Here is a 21,016-nt window from a genome sequence, read left to right as displayed (position 1 = left end):
TCTTTTTCCAGCTGACCAATAGTAGTCTAACTCAGTAGTTCTCAAAGCTGGCTACACATTAGAATCACTTGGAAGATTTTTAAAATCCTGATGCCCAGGCTCATCTAGACTAATTAAACCAGAATGTCCAAAAGGTAAAGTCAGAGCACTGGTATTTCTAAAAAGCTCCACAACTGATTATAGTATACATTCAGATTTGAGAACCACAGATGGTTCCCCTCACTAGTATCCAGTATTTCCCTCAAAAAGAAAAAAATCATCTCTCTTCTGTTTAAAACATCAGACGACTCCCTATATCTTATAGCAGGATTTTAAACTCAGAATACAATTTCGGGGACCCCTGGTGGCTCAGCGGTTGAGCGTCTGCCTTTGGCTCAGGGCGTGATCCCGGGTCCGGGGATCGAGTCCCATGTCAGGCTCCCTGTGAGGAGCCTGCTTCTCCCTCTGCCTGTGTCTTTGTCTCTCTCTGTGTCTCTCATGAATAAATAAATAAAATCTTAAAAAAAAAAAAAACAGTAAGAATACAATTTCAGGGGATCTGTGAACTCCATTAAATTATACCCAAAATATTGTGTGTAGGGAGATGATTCATCCATTCTCAAGGAAATTTCATTCAAAAACAGTAAAGAAATATTAGCTGGATGGTAGTTAATAGTTATTCAACACTATATGCTAAGCACTTTACATACACGAGTCATTAATATTCAAACCTAACCCATGAGTATGAGTATCACCTCCATTTTACAGATGATGGTTAAGTAACTTCCCCAAGTCAAAAAGCCCTTGGGGCTAGATGGATACCCAACTAGATCTGTTTACCACCTTCCTGGTTTGCTGGACTAATCCAGACCAGGTAGTTTTGGCAAACAAGGCCTGCCTCCCCCAACCGAATCAAATGCATTCCTCCTTCCACACCCATGCTCTAGCCACCCGCTTCTCTCCATTTTCTGAAGAAATCACAGAGTCCATGCCTCTGTCCCTAACACATGCTGTGACCACTCCTTAAAACGTCCTCCCTGCACTTCCTTGCCAGGTAGATCCTACTTACACTTCAAGACTCAGCAAAAACATACCCTCCAGTTCTCTGAATCCTTCTCTCCCCCACTCCACTTTCCTGGAAGACTTCAGTATGGCACTTTCAGCATCAGATGATAGAGAGAGGTGTTCTTGTTTCTCCCCTGACAGGTGGAATTCCTTGAGAGAAGCAACTGTGTTTTGTTCCTTGGTGGCACCCCATCATTTCACAGTACCCTGGCCCAAAGGATGGCTCAATGAATGTTCACTGAAAATAATATAATTAAAGTATATAAGGACCCAAGTTTGATCCCTAGCACCTCTACAAAAAAAAACAAAAAAAAAAAGAAAAGAAAAGAAAAAAGAAAGAAAGAAAGAAAGAAAGAAAGAAAGAAAGAAAGAAAGAAAAAGAAAAAAGAAAGAAAGAAAAGAATATAATTTAAGTGTGCTTTCTACTTACTAGGGAGTACTCATGCTGTAGAGTAAGAAGAGTAGGCCTTTGTCTTGTGAGAATGACGTTTAGGATGTTCTTACATTGCCAAGATGTCCCTGCCGATCTCATAGGGTTATTGTTAAGATTAGATGAAATAATTATTTAAAAGCACTCTGCATTGTTAAACACACTATGAAAAAGAAGGCCTAAGTATTAACTAACTCTCTCTGCTCACGTCCAGTGGCTAACGGGCCATTATGAATGTCAGGAAATGTAGATTTAACAGCCACCAGCTACATGCCTTAAAAAAGTGTCTGTCATTGCATTGGCATCTCCTGCTCTGAAACAAACAATTTCCTCATTGCTGTGGCATTCTGCACAGCTGAAAGAGCCACACCAGGAATGCTCCATTGAATTAATACTTACTTAAAATTGGTTTTGGAAAACATGTCTCAAGTGTCTTGAGAGGTTCTCACAAAGTTGCTTTTACTAGGGTGAGAAAAAACAGAAGCATCAGGAGTGCAGTTAGACATACATGGGCCATTATGGAGCTTCCTGATTTTGATAGTATCCTACTAAGGTAACCCTAAAATAGAGCACTTGGGAATGGGAATGGTCTTTTAATGAAAATTACAGAATTGTAGCAAATTTGTGACGTTTGACATTACATTACTTAATTGTGAATGTTCCCATACTTTCTAAGTATTTTTAAAAATTACCCTAGCTTGATGCACTTTCTAATGAAAGACTGGGAATTTTCATTTGTGGGGAGTGATTTCTAAGCCCAATCCTACAGTCTGGTGACAGAGAAAATCATTACCTGATGATGGCATAATATATGAAGCATCACAGAGTGTGTGGCATTTGGCAAGTGCAAAGAAAGAAAAGAAAGAAAGAAAGAAAGAAAGAAAGAAAGAAAGAAAGAAAGAAAGAAAGAAAGAAAGAAAGAAAGAAAGAAAGAAAGAAAGAAAGAAAGAAAGAAAGAAAGAAAGAAGAGGAAGGAACGAACGAACGAACACTTGAAAGTCTTTAAGGACAAAGTGAAAAGAAACGTTACTGGACTCCCCTTCAGTACACAACCATACTGAAAAACTTTTTCACTGGAAGAGTTATAAGCTGTATCATGTGTGTACAACTGTACTCGTGCATGCTCATGTGCACAAATGCAAAGTAGAATATTAAAAAGAAAGTCTCATACTGTAGAGAAGGATCAGAAAGACCAAACCAACTCCTGACCCTCATTTAATTTTTTAGACAACAGTAAGATCAATGTAATGGTTAAGAGTTCTGGCTTGGAAGTCAGACTGAATTTTAACTGGGTATGTGACCTTCAAGAAAAAATACTACATTTCCTAGCCTGTTTGCAATTAGGCATGGTCATGCGACCACATTCTGGCCATTGGGATCTGAACACAACCTCTAGGTCATACCCTTGAAGGGGCAGACTGGATCCTTCATTTCCTTTCTTCCTCGGTTGGAAATACTGAGATGTTGCTCCATCTTTGACAGGGAGGAATCACATAGCCCCTAAGGAAGGCAGAAGACATGAAAGAAGCCTGACGCTGGGACAAGGTGGAGCTGCCTTCTCAGCCTTGGAGTGCTCACGATGAGATTAACATGAGAGAGAATTAAACTTCTATCTTGTCTAAGCCATTGTTATTTTGGGCCTTGTTAGCAGCCAAACTGATACCCTAACAGTGTAACTGAAGAAAAGCAAGTTTATTAACCTCTACCGGCTTCCGTTTTCTCATCTGTAAATTGTGACAAATACAGTAATAGTAAAAACAGCAACAGCAATAATACCTTTCTCCTAGGGATAAGGCATGTAAAATGATCAGACCAATTTCTGGCACCTAGTAAGTACTTATAAGTGTTAGCTATTAATAATATTTAAGTTGAGTTATTGAATCCTGATTATACATGTGGCATGACAGTACCCTCTGGTAGCTAAATTCATGCTCTACACAGCCATCCTCTTCTCATTGGCATTCAAATATCTGTGTAAAATTACTAAACACTATTATATTTGGTGGGTATCAAGTTGTATCCCATGAGTATCACATGGTATATGGTTTTGCATATCCTGTGTAAATAAATTCCAGAATATGATTTTCTTAATGAAGAGAATTCAGGAGAAGCTTAAAGTTAACCATGAAAGGTATAGACTTGGGAAAATTTGGTGATGGGCAGCTTTGAAACCTCATTAAAACCAGGATTTATGTTTATAATAGGAAGGTGAGAGGTTGCGGGGATAAACTCAGCAAGTTCAGAATTGATTTCACCTCCCTGACCCTCCACAAACTCAGTCCTCCTTTATTATCACAAACTTAACCACTTTATGCACTGAAAAGAACTCAGCCCCAAGCATGGGAAATCAAAAACCTCTTGGGTCCTTATGACCTTGGGACTGAACTGCTTTTGGGTGTGAAATGAGGTGGTGCTCCTCCCAAAGGCACCCAGGTTTGCAACCTGCAAGAACTTCTGGAAGGAAACAGCAAGATCTCCCTATTTGGGAGGGAGGGGCAGAGGGAGAGGGAGAGAGAGAATCTAAAGCAGGCTCCACACCCTGAGATTTCCACCACCCTGAGATGGCGACCTGACCTGAAATCAAGAGTCAGATGCTTAACCGACTTGAGCCACCCAGCTGCCCCAGCCTCTTATTTTACTTTCAAAGTTAATGTAACATCCCTGCTGGACTCATAGTGCAGACTGAGGTGGCTTGGGGTGAGGTTGGCTGGCAGGAAAGAAGAACCAGCAGCACCCCTATGAAGGCTCAGGGTCAAAGTGGGGTTCTATTTTGGAGAGACGACTCTGGGAGCAGTGCCCAGAGCTGGTCCCTTGTGGTTTAGCCACTTGACCTCATGGGTGGGCCCAGGGAAAATGGCCAATGGTCACCAAAAATGTGGGTCCCCTTGGCTGTGGAGCAGTTATATCTAAGCATAACACAGGGCTCCTCTCTCTGCAGCCTGAGAAGCCTATACTTTCCACTGGGTTCATCAATCTTACCTGGACTGCCCAGTGCTGCAGTGGGTCCAGGAATGGATGAGGCCTCCTGATGAGATAAGGCCTCTCCCTGCTGGATCTGTTTCTACCTCAGGGCTCTTATGCCTTTAAGTGCTACAGTGGAGAAGAGCTTATCAGTAGACATAATGATAGCCAGGACTGACTTAAGACTGAATGAGCTCCCTTAGGATTCTTAAACTTATCCTAAGAAGGAGCCTCAAGGAAAAAAATAAATAAAAGGAGGAAGGGAAGAATGTACCATCCTATTTTCTTGGATGTACTTTTAAAAATATCCCTGGAAGGATGTATGAGGAACTAGAAACAGTGATTACCTTTTGTGGGTTGGGATAGCATTGAGTGGATGGGGGGACAGGTGAGACTTCACTTGTCTTCTTATACTTTCTTGATTTTTGAAGCTTCTGTGAAACTAAGTCAAAAAATAAAAGAATAAATTAAAATAAGTAAATAAAAACCACGACTTCAGCTAATGAAGGGAGGTTGAGAAAGGGTAATAAGAGGGAAGGGGGAAAGGAGCAGTTATAGACCCCATTCCTATGCCAGGCTAGGGCTCCCATAGGAACTCTACAGCCTTCACCTCAATATAATAGAGGTCCAAGATGCACAGAAACGTGGCCTCATTTTGGACCCCCATCTATTAAAATATTACAGTCATTATCTTGTCTCTGTTACCTCTGAACTCGTTCTTAAATATGGGCTTTCTTTATCTCTTACCTTCATTACTCTGACAGCCTTCCAACTGGCCTCCTTGTGTCAACCTTTTAATCCCTCAAATCTATGCAACAAACTTTAAATTTCTTTTTGGAAATGAAAACCCAATTGTACCCCTCCAGGCTCCTTCCACGCTTAAAGTCCTTTGGGGTTGCCCATTGAGTATATGATAACCTCTAAATTTCTTTTACATTCTTCCAGGATCTTGCCAATCCCCACTCACCCTGCTCTACCCACACATGACTGCTGGGGTTTTTTTGAATGGCCCATCCTGCCATACTTTGTGGCCTTGCATATGCCATTCCTTCACCTTGAAGTCCCCCCATCGTGTTTTGTCACCCTGGAAAGCTCCACTCTTCTGTCAGGATTTGGCTCAAATGCCATCTTCTCTGTGAACCATGGTGGCCCCTCTTCTTGCCGCCAATCCTGACTGATCACCCCACAACACTTTGGACACATGTCTATCAACATTTACTTTATTCTTTTTTTTTTTTAAAGATTTTATTTATTTGAGAGAGAAGGAAAAGAGAGAGAGAGAGACAGAGAATGCGCAGGGGAGGAGGAACAGAGGCAGAGGGAGAAGCATGCTCCTCACCAACAAGAGATCCCCATGCAGGGTCCTGGGATCATGACCTGAGCTGAAGGCAGATGCCCAACCCACTGAACCACCCAGGTGCCTCAACATTTACTTTATTCTATTAGCACTATTTCTACATTTTTATTAGACTCTCAGCCTCATAAGAGCAGGAGTCATGCCTTATTCATCTTAAAATTTTTTTTGTATTATTGAAGTCTAGTTTACACACAGTGTTATACTAGTTTCAGGTGGATAGCATAATGATCTGACAATTCTATACATTACTCTGTGCTTACCACGATAACTGTAGTTATCAACTGTCACCATACAACATTATATATTTTTAAAATATTTTATTTCTAAGTAACCTCTACACCCAATGTGGAGCTCAAACTGATGACCCCGAGTTTGAAAGTCACACTGACAGAGCTGGCTAGGTGCCCCCACCATACAATGATATCACAACATTATGGACTATATTCCCTCTGCTGTACTGTTCTATTCATCTTTACATTTCCAATACACAGAAGAAACTTGGGTTGTAAATGGATGAATAGTTTGCTCCAAATTCAATTCTCAGGATTGGCCACAGAGAACAACTGCTGAAGGTACCCTAAGGTTAAGCTTGCCGTCCAGAATTCTGTAAACTTGGCTCGGTGGCTGTCTAAATAATAATGAAGTTTAAACACCACAATTGGCTCTGTCCATGACTAAACAATGGCTGGAGTTTAAATTGTAGCCAGATAATCATTAAGAAACAAAAAAAAGTGAGCTAGGATTTAAGTACTTGGCTTTATACCAAGGAGAACAGAGTGGTTTCATGCATTACGTGAATGCTTTGAAAGTCAGGACAGGTCACATTCCTTAGTAACAGCAGAATGACACTGTAGCAACAGGTAGAGTCCAATAGCAACCATGTGTGGGACAGATTCACTTTGGGGAAACTCCAAGGAGTAGAGTAGGGGTGTTTTTAGTTCCAACTTGGAGAGCCAAGTGTGGTTTTCACATGGTACTCTTCTCTGTGGGGTAGATGAGGTGAATGTTAATGAAATTATAAACTGCTGAAAAATTAAACCCCACAAAGCTTTTTGCATCAAAACTTTTTGGTGGTTTTCTCCCCTCTGGTAAAATAATGGAAATTGTCGTTTTTAACCATTTAAGGCATAAATTTCAATGGCATTAAGTACATTTACAATGTTGCATAGCTGCTATCCATTTCCACAACTTGTTCATTATCTTAAAACAGAAGATTTGTCCCCACTAAATGTCTCATTTCCCCCCTCCCAAAATTCTACTTCCTCTCTATGAATTTGCCTATTGTAGGTGCCTCATACAAGGGCAGCCATATAATATCGTCCTTTTGTGTCTGGCTCATTTCACTTAGCATAATATTTTCAATTTCCACCCATGTTGTAGCATGTACCAGACCATCATTCCTTTTTATGGCTAAATAATATGTCATTGTATGGATATACCACATTTTGTTCCTCTCTTCACCCACTGATAGACATTTGGGTTTTGTCCACCTTTTGGCTATTGTGAATAATGCTGTTACGAACAATGGTGTACAAGTATGTGAGTCCTTGCTTTTCATTCTTTTGGGTATATATCTAGAAGTGAAAGGTTTTCTACAGCAGCTCCACCAGTTTACATTCCCACAATTAATGCACAAGAGTTCCACATTCTCTGCTCCCTTAACAACTTTTTTTTGGGGGAGGGTACTTATAAAGGGGGATTTTATAGTTTTGATTTGCATTTCCCTATGGACAAGTGATGATGAACAGCTTTTTCGTGTGCTTATTGGCCATTTGTAGATCTTCTTTGGAGAAATGTCCGCTCAAGTCCTTGCCTCATGGTTGTTGTTACTTGTTTTTTTTTTTTCTTGTTGAGTTGTAGGAGTTCCTTATATATTCTGGACATTAATCCTTTATCAGATATATGATTTGCAGAGTTAATTTTAAAACTCTATTCAAAAGAAAGTAGTCACATTATAATCAGTACCCATCAAAGTGGTGATGCCCAGCCTTCTGAATGCTAAAATGAAAACTATGTTGCCAGCTGGGAGACTTGATCTCTCACCTCAGAAATGGGGGCAAGCAACCAACAGCAACAAGTGGCAAGAATAAGAGCCCAGCGAGGTCAAGTCAGGAGGGGAAGGATCACCAGAACTCAGAGGGTCAAGGGAAAGACCCTGGGGTTGCCCCTCCCCATGTCCCCTGCTCACTCAGATGTTGACTAAGAAATCCTCTTCTGATTCTTTCTCTCAGTGCCCACCTGAGGATATCCTGTCCCAACTTCTGCCCTCCCAACCCTTCTCCCTAACTAGGAGTCATGCATTATTTTAGGTCAGGCTTTCTTTTCACTTTGTTTCTGGGGCCTCATTCACTCAAGACCAGAAGTGCAGCTGATTATAAGATGGCTGAAAATCCCCATCTCCTCAAAATAGAGCTGCGGTTAAGAAAGTAGTACCAGTTGTAGTGCCATGTTTGAGCTCCGTCTTTGAACCCACTGGCTGCGTTTGAATCCTGGATCCCCTGTTTATGAGCCCTGTGATCTTGGGAAATCACTTCTCTGTGTCTCATTTTTTTTCCTCTGCCAAAGGGGGATAATAATAGGATCGACATCAGAGGGCTGCGGTGAGGATTAAATGAGATACTTCCTGGAATGTGCTTAGACCAGGGATGGCACATTGTGAGGGCTTCCTAAGCATTAGCTATTATTATCCTCACTGCATACAAGGCACCTCTTAAGTTCTGGAATTGGCATGTTCCTCTGAATGACCCCACACATTGCTCCTCCTCTGATGTTCTTCTGTGTGCCTTTCCCAGATGGCTGACTCCGTGTGATATGAATAGGTAATGATGCTGCCAATGGTGTCCAGCATCATATCAATAACATTAGAAACTGAGTCACAGTGCCCAGATACAGAGAGTTCTCTTCTTTGTATTTGTCTGAGAGGAAGGTGAATCACTTAGAGCCACCCTGTAGAGAGCACTGACAACACTCTGTGATATTTTCCTTGACAACGCAAAATTCCATGGCATTCACCTGGGAATGTGATGTCATTTCACTGTTACAGTCAAGTGCCAGTTATGGCAGTAGCAACCCAACCATGGAATGCCCAGGAAGAGACACATGAATGAATACCTGGCTCAGGCCAAAATCACTATGGCAGAGCAGCTAAGACCATACCAGAGTCAGGAGGCCTCGATTCCTACCTTGGCTTTGCTACTCACTAGTTGTGTAACATGGACAAGTAACTTCTCTGGGCTTCAACTATTATCACATATAAAATTGAGATAATAGTACTGCCCACTTCATGCTATTTTCTGAAGATAAAAAGAACTAATACATGTATAGGACTCAGAACAGTGCCTGGCATATAGTAAGCATTCTCTTAAAAATATATGTAATGCTCTGGATTCAGCAACCACAAAACAAACACACAGTAATGGAAAAGAAATGTACCTATCAAAGTGAGACAGATGGAAGGGGTCCACCAAGCAGCATGTCAGGCTGTGTAGTAAGGGAGAAGATAGCTTGGTGCCTTGCCTTGGTATTGGCACTCACTACAGTGGCTGTCCTCATTATCACACAGAGACACCTGCAGCCAGTGGGGTGAGGATAGGAAGCTGAGGTGAAGAAGGATAAAGAAGCCTCACTGGGGCTTTTTTGGAGCTAGGTATTGGGAGGTTCCCAGGGGAGGGGAATTCATTACATTCAAAATCTCTTAGAAGAAGATCAGTTTATACTTGCATATGACTTAACCAACATCAACTTCATTATTTTTTTCTCCACCAGCCTTTAGCTGAGAGATTACATTAAAATAAATTGTAAAACCTTTCCACGGCCTCTCTATACCTCTGCAATTTGCAAAATGGGTTAGTATCAGGCCAAGGGTGCTTCTAAATAGGCATGCAGGGGCTGCTGTGTCCCCACTTGGTGTCCCAGAAACACCTCCCCTGGCCCTGTGGTTTCCCAGTAGTAAACTGCCAATTCTCAGGTTTCAAACTCCTCAGGTTTAGCATTTTAGCAATGGCTCCCTTCCTGGCTCAACTGGCATTTCCTGGCACCTACTCTTGTTAAATTCATCAGCTTGAAGCAGCCGTATAGCCTAATGATGCTTAAAAGTGCAGAATCAGGACAGTTCAAACCTGCTTTCAGTACTTCCTGGCTACATGAGTTTAGGCCAACCACTTCCATCTCATAGAGCCCTAGTTTCCCTATCAGCAAGAGGGGGATCACCTGCACCTTCCAGAGCTGTTGTGAAGATTACAGGAGATAAATGAGCCATGCTTAGCACATACCTGGCAGGGCTAGTGCTAGATAACTGGGAGCTATTATTAGCCTTCATAGGAAAGCACGACAGGCCCTGCAGCTGCTCTTCTGAATCCCTACCCCTCCTTTTTTCCCAGTCTCCAGGTTTTAGGAGTAGGATAATTACTAATGTGTTGAAATCTGGGTGGGGAGCCGGTATATATAAAATTACAAACCAAAAAAATAATAATAAAAATAAAAATAAATAAAATTACAAACCGGCCTGTGACAAACTGTTCCAGCTGTCCAGATTGTAGGGTACCATTTGCCCCAGGCAGCTAATTGTTGCTGTTTTGTGAAGTAATTTGAGTTGGGGGTGGGAGTGAGGACAGCATGGCAGGGTCCCAGCCACTGGGCTCTGTTGTTGGCTGATCTGGGGAAAACTCTAACAGAACCCACCCACGGGAAGGAGGAAGTCAGTTCCTCTCTGTTCTGTGTTCTAACTGGATTACATGAGAGGGCTGGGGACAATTGAGCCAGAAGCAAGAGGTACTAGGATTTGTTTTTGGCATCAGGGTAACCAGACTCTAAAGTGCTTGTTATACCCACTCTTGCAAAACAAAACAAAACAAGCAACAACAAACTCAGGTGTCTTTGGCCAATATTAAGCAGAATGTGGTCCTCCCAAACAGGTTCACAGAAAGTTACCACCACGAGGGGTGCCCACAGAGGTGACCTTTTACAGGGCTGGAATGAGTTCAACGTTGTCCTCCAGGCAGAAACAAAACAAAAAGATCTTGGGTCCTTTAGCTCAAAGGAAAACAGTCTTTGTCCCTTTGAGGTCAGCCTCCTCCCTTCTTGTCTAGTTATATTAATATATGAAGGACACAAAAGGGTCAAACACGCCCGTGCTTATCTCTTAGCCAAATCCAGCCTTTCTTTGCTGAAAGCAAGCTTTTAAGACAGGGGCTTCAGGCAAACCAGATCATCCTGGAGGTCTCTGGGGTTGCTGCCCTTGGGGCCCCAAAGCCCCCACAAGTCCTTCTTCCTACCAGGAAGTATCAAGTTCAGTTCCTCCTGACTTCAAGAAACTTGAAGTAATGTGGCTGCAAGGCTTCCATAGTTCTTCTCTGTTGCCTTTGTGCAGTCCCCACTAGAGTTTTCTGTTGAGTAAAAGGGAAATGGGGGATCTAGGAAAACACAAAACTCCCTGTGGAGCTATAATTATACACATGCAGATAACATTATTTGCTCTAAAAACAGAACTTGTAATTTTGGGGGGGTGCAAATTAACCTTCCCTGAGAAATCTCCTAAGAGAATCCTTGCAATTGGTTTTTCTCTTCATCTCCCTTTCCCCTCATCTTTCCTACTTCTTCTTTCTCCTCCATGTACATTTCTGGAGAAAGGCAAATCAGGTCTATAGGTCCCCTGCAGAGCTGGAAAATGGAAGGAGAGATGATTGGACAGCTTGGAGAGATGGTACCACAGCATTTGATCTTACACAGTATCCTCTAGCAGCCAGTGCCTGAACAGAGCTGTCCCAGAATAGCTAGAGAAGTCTTGAGTCACTGGTTTGTAGACTCTTTCCTTATCTTTAATCCTCATGCTCACCAACTCTCTGCAGGTCTCTTGGGGTGATCTCAGAAGTGGCCTGCTTGTCCCAGCCCTCTCTGCTCCGCCTGTCCCACAGTGGTCTACAGCACCCGGAGTTTCCTGGAGTGCTGATGTGAACACTGGAGGGCTTAAATCCCCATGGGTAAGTATGAGCATAAAAGGTCCCTGGGCCTGCAGCTCCCTAATAACCAGACAACACACCTCTGAACCCCATAGGACTGGAAAAGGAAACAAAAAATCAAAAAAGGAACCCCAGAGACTCATCTACAAGCTCCTAGGTTTCTTCTTTATGAGGTGAGTCAGCAGGAACTTCTCCCTATGGAAGGGCTGGGTTGCATCCAGGGGCTGCCTACCGGGGGCTGCATCCAGAGGAGATGCAAGAATCCCTTTGGTATGAAGGGAAGCCAGACCTGGGGTTTCCCTGGGGCTTCTCTTGGGCCACTAAGTCTGACATCAGCTTTGGAATTGGAGGGAGGCACTATGATAGTGGGAAACCCACCTTCACCCACCCCACCCCCACCTCTACATAACTGCCCCTGCCCAAGAAGAAAAAAGCTTTCTTTCACTTATATATGGGGGCCTTGGACATAAATGGTTTTAGTTGATCTGTTCTCTTTGTTTTTCTGTGAGTGCAAGGGAGCCACCAAAAAAACAAAAAACAAAAAACAAAAAACAAAAAAACCCCAGGACGGTGGTTGTTATTGCTATGGAGTTTTTTTGTTTGTTTGTTTGTTTGTTTTCCTCCAACAGTTAAAGTTATAGAAGAATCTCTATACCTTTTGCTTGGAGGAGTAAACATAACCTAAATCCTCGAAGAAGTCCTGGAATACTGTTTGGTGAGCAGAGAATCCCCACTGATCCCAGTTTTTGATCTTGGCTGCCCAGCCCCTCCACACATGCTGAACAGACAATGTGTCCTAACCCAAGAAGCTGAAAGTCTTGTAGAGTTCAATTAGAAAGTTGTCTGGAGGAGGCTGAGAAGAAACAGAGTAGCAGGGCTGCAGAGAGGCCATGACGAATCACCCCAACAGTAGCTCACGCTGTTTTGCATGCAGGCACGGTGCCCATGCTGTAAACGGATTATCCCACTTGAATATCACAACACCATAGAAAGGAGGCATTACATTTACCCCCATGTTACAATTCATGAATCAGTGTAGGGTAGCGGCCCAATGCTCAGTTCCTAGAGTCACACGGTGAGGTTCAAATCCTCACTCCATCACTACCTGGCCGTGTGACCTTAAGCAAACTCCCTAATTAGCCCATGCCTCAGTTTCCTCATCTGTAAAATGGGGACAGTAATAATGCCTGGAGTTGCTGTGAAGAGTGAGAAAAAAGACACAAAGTGATGAGAACAATGCCATGCATGTAGTAAAGTAAGTTTTATCACTGTGACCTCGTTCATCCATCTCAGAGACCATGGAGCCAAGATCAGATCCGAGGATTAGATTCCAGGTTATCTGGCCACCAAGGCCTCTGGCTCCAGATTGTGGGGGTAGCGTCTAGGAAGCAAGAAGCAAAGAGCTGCTGACAAAGTCTTGGGGGCATGTTCTCGCTTGCTGCTTCAGGTGTCTCCCCCTCACTCAGGGCTGGGTATTCTCTTTCACAGGAAGGCTAAGCCACAGCGTAAACACCCTCTGATACCTCCAGCAGCAGCGAATCACAAACAGCAAACCTGCAAGATCCCTTCTGTCCCTGCCATGGCCAGCTTGTGACACAAAACCCTGCCCCTGACTACCAATTCTGGGAGGCCTTTGCTGTACCTTTCAGTCCTGATGTCCCGCCAAGCACTGTGCTTGAGGTGGCTGCATTCTCCAGCGGCCTCCTGGGCACCGCTCTTTTCCATGAACAATTCAATGAGCTCTTTCTTTAGTCCAGCCATGCATCAGCAAGACCTGACGTGGGTTTGGCTCACCACCGCCAATCAGTGGGATTGCTGGATTCCAATTACCAGTAGGGGAGGCCCCACTCCCTGCAGGGGGCTGCTCTTTCTTGGGTATTCCCTTAGCTGGTACCCTCACCCTGGTAACTATTCCCCAGGAACTTCTGTGATTGTTGCTAAAGCAATCATGCCCTAAACCCACACCCACTATCAGGCAGTGCTCCCTGAGATCAGGGAAATAGAACCAAAACTCAGGCCCATGTCATTGCTTACTGATAAGGCTCAAGGAATATATAGGAACTATCATCCCAAATATCTTTGCCACTAATCAACCTTCCAGCCTGAGATCCTCTTCATCATAAGCGTTCCTTCAGGTTATTGTATTAACCTAAACCTCTGTTCCAGGTTGCCAGGATACACCCAGTTTACACCTGTTAGCCTGGCATAATGGTTGACAGGGTCCCTTTCATTCTCAAAACTGTCTTGGTTTGGGCATAAACTATGTGGTCCTCCTAGTTTTAGTACACTTTCTCTCTGGGGGACTCCTGTTAAGATGCACATGGTCCCCCGGACACTTGTATTGCATAGTCCAAGGTACAGAAGAGTCCTTATGGGACTTCAGGATATTGCTCTAGGTTTGCTCCTTTGGTGGGGAACAACAAGGGCAGGGGGAAAGGTACAAAAGAGGGGAGAGACTTCAGATCAACTGGGCTTAAGAAAAGACCTGAGGCTTCTATCCTTACCTTTTCTGCCAACCCCAGTCTAGTCAGGTACCATCCTCTGTGTTTTCTGACCTTCCCTGAGTTGGCTCCAGGAAGACAATTGTCTGTTGATCTGCCAGATTCTCTACCAGATCTTAAGTTTCCTAAGGGTATGGATTACATATTACTCAGCTTTCCATCTCCAGTGTCTAATCTCATGTTTGTCACAAAGTAAGCATTCATTAAGAATTTTCCCTGGGGGCACCTGGGTGGCTCAGTCTGTTAAGCGTCTGCCTTCAGCTCAGGTCATGATCCTTGGGTCCTGGGGTCTAGCCCAGCATCAGGCTTCCTGCTTATTGGGAGCCTGTTTCTCCCTCTCCCTCTGCCCCTCCCCTTGCTCATGCTCTCTCTCTCAAAGAAGATCTTAAAAAAATATATTTTCCCTGAATGAATAAATGAATTTGAGACTCAGTTTCTGTATCTGTAGAAGGGAAAATCTAGCCTTCTGAGATGGTTGTGAGGCATAGAGATACTTGTGTGTACATGTATTATACCTGCCCAGATATTATAGATTTTTATTAAATAAGAATAACTTAGATGCCTATCATCATGATTAGTCATGCAATCAATCTCAGAGCAGTCCCACTAAAACCAAGCTAGATGACGGGAACTGCATCTCCCAGAGAGCTGCCATTTCACTATGATATCCTTTTCCCTCTCTAAGCTACCTCTGAAGTTCAATGTCAGTTGAATTCCCGTACAGGGACTTCTTGGCATAGGAGGGGAAACACACAGAAGGTGACTTGTTTCACACTCACTTAGGGTCACCTGTTCTTAGAAAATAAGGCAAGGAAATCAGATCGGTGTGGAAGTACCGATTCCCAGGTGTTTGGGAAGAGGGTGTAATATTGATGATTGCAGAAAGTGGGTGTGAGGCACAAAGGGGGCAGAACAAGGATAAAAAGTGAGAAAGGTGTTCCATGGTGTGTTCCCCTGCTTTGCAGTGCTGTGCAGTACCAGGATATTAGTTCCATTCCCTATTTCATCCTCAGAAAATCCTATGAATGGGATTTTATTACCCACTTTCACTTGAGATCACTGAAGGTAGTGGTTAGATGGCTTACCTAGGCTTCAACAGCTGATGAGAAGCAACACTGAGCACTGGGATTCACTCCAGATCTGCCTGAGCTGGAGCCTACGAGCATTCTTCCCAGCTAGCTGTCTTCCCTAAGGTGGTCCTGGGGTAAAGAAAGCAAGAAAGATCTGAGATGAGGTAGCCTAATTTGATTGTCCTGACCCAAGCTACAAGAGGTGGGACAACATGGGGCTTACTCCCAGCATAGGGCCTGGCCCATGGTAGGCTCTCAGCAAACAACAAATGGAGCCAGTGAGAACTGAGCTCTTGCCAGATCCTGGTAGTAGGGCAGGAAGTACCATTTGCATCATTCTCAAATGCCCTTTATTTGCTTCTTCCACAGGGCTCTTGAATTAAGAACCCAGGGAGAAATGTAATTATGTATTTTGCTGAGAAACCATTACCTTTCATTCTATTGATTGAGAGAGAGTGCACGGAAGCACGTGAGCACATGTGTGAGTCATGGGAAGGACAGAGGGTGAGGGAGAGAGAGAATCTTAATAATTTTTTTTTAATTTTTATTTATTTATGATAGTCACAGAGAGAGAGAGAGAGGCAGAGACACAGGCAGAGGGAGAAGCAGGCTCCATGCACCGGGAGCCCGATGTGGGATTCGATCCCGGGTCTCCGGGATCGCGCCCTGGGCCAAAGGCAGGCGCCAAACTGCTGCGCCACCCAGGGATCCCGAGAGAAAATCTTAAGCAAACTCCTCCCTGAGCACAGAGCCCTGATCCGCATCTTAATCTCATTACCCATTAGATCATGGCCTGAGCCAAACCCAAGAAATGGACTCACAACCCACAGAACCATGCAGGTGCCCCTCATTTTATTTATTTTAAATAGTACAGAGAAGAGTGTCCATGAGGGAATGCCTGAGTGGCTCAGTGGGTTAAGCATCTGCCTTGGACTCAGGCCATGATCCTAGAGTCCCAGGACTGAGCCCTATATCAGGCCCCCTGCTCAGGGGGAGTCTGCTTCTCCCTCTGCCTCTCATCCTGCTTGTGCTCACTCTCACTCACTCAAATAACTAAAATAAAATCTGAACTATTAAAAAAAGAAAGAGTGTCTGTGAGTTGCCTATAAAAATAGGGTTGGTCTAAAAAGCATATATATAATTCTATAATTTATGCTTAATAAGTTTTTCCTTCATTCCAAGACATTTTAAAATGAGAATTTATAATATTTTGGAGCTGGGAAGAATCTTGGCATTTATCTGATCAAACGCTTCATTCTTCAGATGAGAAAGGTGAGACACAGCATCATGTAGTTTGTCTAAGGCCTGGCCCCATGGATCGACAGAGCTGGTTAAAAGGCCAAAGAACTCTCTCTAGGCCACAAGTTTTCCAATTGTGGAGTGCAAACCAATCGTGAGTAGTGAAATAAGTTACAACTGAATTTCATTTTTATTTTACTTAAAAAAAGTATTTTTGATAGATTTCATTCTTCGGTTAATATAAAAATTGTACAGAAGGCAAATATGTTACAACTGATGAACCAATATTGATACATGATTATTAACTAAAGTCCATAGTTTATATTAGGGTTCACTATTTGTGTTGCACATTCTATGGGTTTTGACAAATGCGTTATGTTATGTGTGCATCACTATCATATCATCATTGAGAATAGTCTCAATGCCCTAAAAGTGCCCTGTGTTCCACCTATTTATCCCTTCCTTACCCCTTCTGGACCTCTGGTTCAATTTTTTAATATATAAGATAGAGTAAAATTTTAAAAATCATAGTGCATATGTTATAGTATGTATAGTACTATTTCATGAAACATTTTTTTTAAGAGGGGGAGGGCAGAGAGAGAATCCCAAGCAGGCTCCACTCCCAGCACAGAGCCCAACTTGGGACTCGATCCCACAACCCTGGGGTTATGACCTGAGCTGAAACTAAGAGTTGGATGCTTAAGTGACTGAGCCACCCAGATGCCCCAAAAATTTTGTTTTAGGTATATAGGTAAATATGTGTGTATTTAAGTTAAAATGTAAAATACATTTCTTATTGTAGATTGGAAGGGAACAAAGTCTGAGAAATACTGCTCTAAGCTTTCTTGTACACAAAATTCTAGGGAATAAATCCAGAAAATGAATGCACAGATGGAACATTTCATATATAAGACCAAAACAAGAAAAAAACATAACTAAGAGACATTAAGAAAATAAACAAGCATACAAAATTTCCCTGAAGAGTGAGTACAAAGAGGTCAGAAAGTTACTGTTTTTCCCCAAATCAGTTTTGATTTTAGTTTCTTTGTTGGGACGGCAAATTATTCAGATTCAAAGACTTTAATGTTCTCAGAATACAAGAAACGGAAAGGGGGAAGAGGGTTGGGTGGGAGCAAGGGCTTCATCCTTGCAAACTAATTCTGTTCAAAGTTTCCAAAAATGTTATCTCTGGATAGTAATCAACGACAACAAAAAAATGCTTTTCAGGCGGGTTTGTTGAGGTTTGCTTGGCTCTACAGCTATTGACTTTTTCATCAACAGGGCCGCTGTTGTGTTTAACTTCATGTCATGCCAAGCGTCTTAGGTTTTTTAAAGGATTTGAATTTATGCTTGAATCAGATTCCTCAAGTTTTAAACATCTCCTTTTCATGTATATTGGTATTTCATCTGTCCGGTGGAAATGTGGAATCTAGATATATCAGCATGTCTCAAAGAAATCCTGATTTCAGGGAATGCCTGGGTTGGCTCAGCAGTTGGGCATCTGCCTTTGACTCAGGGCGTGATCCCTGTCCCAGGATTGAGTCCCACTTCTGGTTTCCTGTGAGGAGCCTGCTTCTTCCTCTGTCTATGTCTCTGCCTTTCTCTGTGTCTTTCATGAATAAATAAAAAATAAAAAGATGGCAGTCTGGGTGGTTCAGTGGTTTAGTGGCACCTTCAGCCCAGGGTGTGATCCTGGAGACCCAGGATTGAGTCCCATGTCAGGCTCCCTGCATGAAGCCTGACTTCTCCCTCTGCCTCTGTCTGTGTCTGTGCCTCTCTCTCTTTCTGTGTCTCTCATGAATAAATAAATAAAATCTTAAAAAAAAAATCCTGATTTCAAATTTTGAATTGCATTGGCTCATTGTGCAGCCTACAAATTGCCTAGGGCTCAAATCCCAGGTCTTACTAATTATTGCATGAGCCTGAAAAGGAATTCTTTCTTAGTATTCTTTTTCAAGATTGATATATAAAAGTTCTAAAAATAAAAAAATAAAAATAAATAAATAAAAGTTCTATATTAAATGACGCTAAGATTATATTAGGAGCTTCCCCTTGTATGAGTAATGTGTTAAGCTAAACTCTCTGGATAGGATTTCTATCAATAATCTATGATACAGAAATTATTGTACTCATTTAACAGTTGAAACAAATTTAAGCTCAGATAGCTTAAGGGGAATGCCCAACATCACCCAGAAAGATAGTGGTTAAGCTAAATTGGAATCCATGTCAGGAGGAGCATGGAGCTAGTAGTCTTCTGTGTGCCCCCAGGGCCTAACGTAGTGCTTGATACATAGTACATGCTCAGTAGATGTTTCCTGAAGAAATGACTAATGGAAGAGCAAAGGCTTAGCAAAGATTTAGGGGTAGTTTTAAGGATAAGTAAGATAATACTATTGCTATACCTGCCATTCATTGAGCACCTACTTTGTGTCAAATACGATGTTAAAGGGTTTACATGTATTATTCACAGTGCACAGGAACTAACATGAGGTATAGCATACAGTAAAGATATCAGTTACTAACATTATTATATATCGCTATAATAGTAGATATCGTCATTATGGCAAGAGAGCTTATAACCTTATCATCTCTTCAACTTACACCCTCGATGCTTTTCTCTGAGCCATACTGACCAGGTCAACTGAGGGTCAGCCCTTTCAACAGTGAACCAGCCCCCAACCTGATGCTTCCCTCCACTTCTTTCTCACACAGGCATAATTACAACATGCTGTGTTGGCCAATCTCCCCCCACTCCACCTTTTTAAAAGCATACGTGATGCTGAAGCAAGCACTCAGTTGGCCAATCCTTGAATTACATAAGAAGCCCAGCTCCCTCTACCCCCACCCCCGCGTGCTTTTTGGTGGGAGGGAGGAATAGGGTTGTGGTCTTGTGCTGGCACCTAGTTTGCATAACGTGCTCTTCTCTTTCGGGTTGAATTGAGAAAGAAGCCATGTGGTCTGGTGGCAGCAGCTGGGAGGAAAGAGTGGTGACTCAGCAGGGCTGTGCGCAGAACAGTGCAGGGCAGCTTTGAGGAGCAGCAGAGATCAGCCTCTTCCTGGCCACGAGGGAGCTACAAGCTCTGAGCAAAATCAGCCTGACTGGCAGCTCTGGCCACCAGGAAGGAAAGGAAGAGAGCTGTCTCTGGTGGGACCTGGTCAGGCTGTGTCAGTGGGCTTGGGGTCAGTGTGAAGGTCTGGGGAACTGAACCATGTGGTATCGTCTTAGTACTGGAAGTTTTTTTGTGACCTGAGTACATTTTATTTATTTATTTATTTTTTCCTGAGTACATTTTAAAGTGGGGAAGTACCAGGTATTGCCCATGGGTCTACGTAAGGTCTGGAGCCCACAGCCTTGAAATTAAACTTTTAGATAGTAACCGGAATCCTCATGAAGCACGTGTCACAAACAGGAATATTATGCATATTTTCAGAAATAGAGCACTTTATCACAACCAAGTTAATCACAATCTTTCATCTGGTGGCCCTACTACTGAACTTAATATCAATATATTTTGAAACAGTACTCATAACAGGCCACTGTTACCTCTGATGACTTGAAAGACTTTCAACAGAAATTCTCATGAGAGAAATCTTAAGAGTTTATTCCTTTGTTTATTCATTCATTCAGTCAATCTGCAATTTATCATCCTTTTAAGAAATTTATAGTCTCTGAGGTACACCTAATGGTGACCTGAGTAGAAAGTCAGAAGACAGGTGTATGAGTCCCATTTTCACTAGGATTTAATTGTGAAATTTTAGGAAAGTTGGTAAGATGTGGGTAAAAATTCTTTGCCTATGTAGTGTATGGAAAGTGTATAAATGATAAATGGTAAAGTACTATAGGAAATTACTGTGTTTTACCTACTGAAGAAACCAAGACACGGAGTGAACAAGAAACTTGTCCAAAGTCATAATTAGCTAGTAAGGGAGAGCCAAAGATGAGATATAAATCCAGGTGACTGGACACATTACAAGCTGAAGCTGATTCAGCAAAACAACTACTTTTTTGCAGTCAGGATGCATGTGACTGTAAGAAACATCGGTCCACTGATGTATAAAAGGTTACTTACTGAGAGTATATGGAGATCTCACAGGATCTAAGGATGGACAACAAAGTACTGGTGGGCTTCATTCAAATTGGTCAGGAGACTGGGAAACCCTCAGGAATAGGATCACTCTGTCTCTGATTCTGAGCCAGCTCAGCCTTTCTTCCACTTTGCCTGCCTTCCTCTATTTGTTCATCCTGTGAGAGACACAATAGGACTGCTCATCCTGGACCTATACCATGACCACTAAGCTCTAGCACCCACCCATTATTGGCAATCCGTGTTGAAATTTTTCAGGGATGAAGAAATTACCCTGGGCCACATAATCATTTCAGAGCAAGTGATTGGTTCTTCCTGAGTCAGGTGTGTGTCCACCCCTGGCCCAATCAGCTGTGGGCTTTCCCACCCCCA

The 21,016-nt window shown here is 42.7% G+C and overlaps 1 long non-coding RNA gene across 17 annotated transcripts in view; it reads right to left on the bottom strand.

Moving 5' to 3' along the window:
* The window catches only part of LOC140603657 (uncharacterized), a 72,102-nt gene that overhangs the window by 32,866 nt on the left and 18,220 nt on the right, over positions 1 to 21,016 (bottom strand). For 4 of the 17 annotated variants that reach the window (XR_012006609.1, XR_012006608.1, XR_012006603.1 and 1 more), the window contains exons 2-8: positions 20,630 to 20,802; positions 15,336 to 15,449; positions 14,254 to 14,375; positions 4,783 to 4,877; positions 1,874 to 1,936; positions 1,475 to 1,571; positions 1,074 to 1,282 (exon numbers count right to left, since the gene is read on the bottom strand). This is a non-coding gene — a long non-coding RNA (uncharacterized lncRNA). Of the gene's footprint in view, positions 1 to 1,073; positions 1,283 to 1,474; positions 1,572 to 1,873; positions 1,937 to 2,877; positions 2,975 to 4,453; positions 4,565 to 4,782; positions 4,878 to 14,253; positions 14,376 to 15,335; positions 15,450 to 19,459; positions 19,869 to 20,629; positions 20,803 to 21,016 lie in introns of those variants that run through there. The other 13 variants (XR_012006618.1, XR_012006613.1, XR_012006616.1 and 10 more) reach the window with 11 other exon arrangements.

Source organism: Canis lupus, chromosome 14 (assembly GCF_048164855.1).
Source record: "Canis lupus baileyi chromosome 14, mCanLup2.hap1, whole genome shotgun sequence".
Taxonomy (NCBI): domain Eukaryota; kingdom Metazoa; phylum Chordata; class Mammalia; order Carnivora; family Canidae; genus Canis; species Canis lupus.
This window is presented reverse-complemented; position numbering and strand designations above follow the sequence as displayed.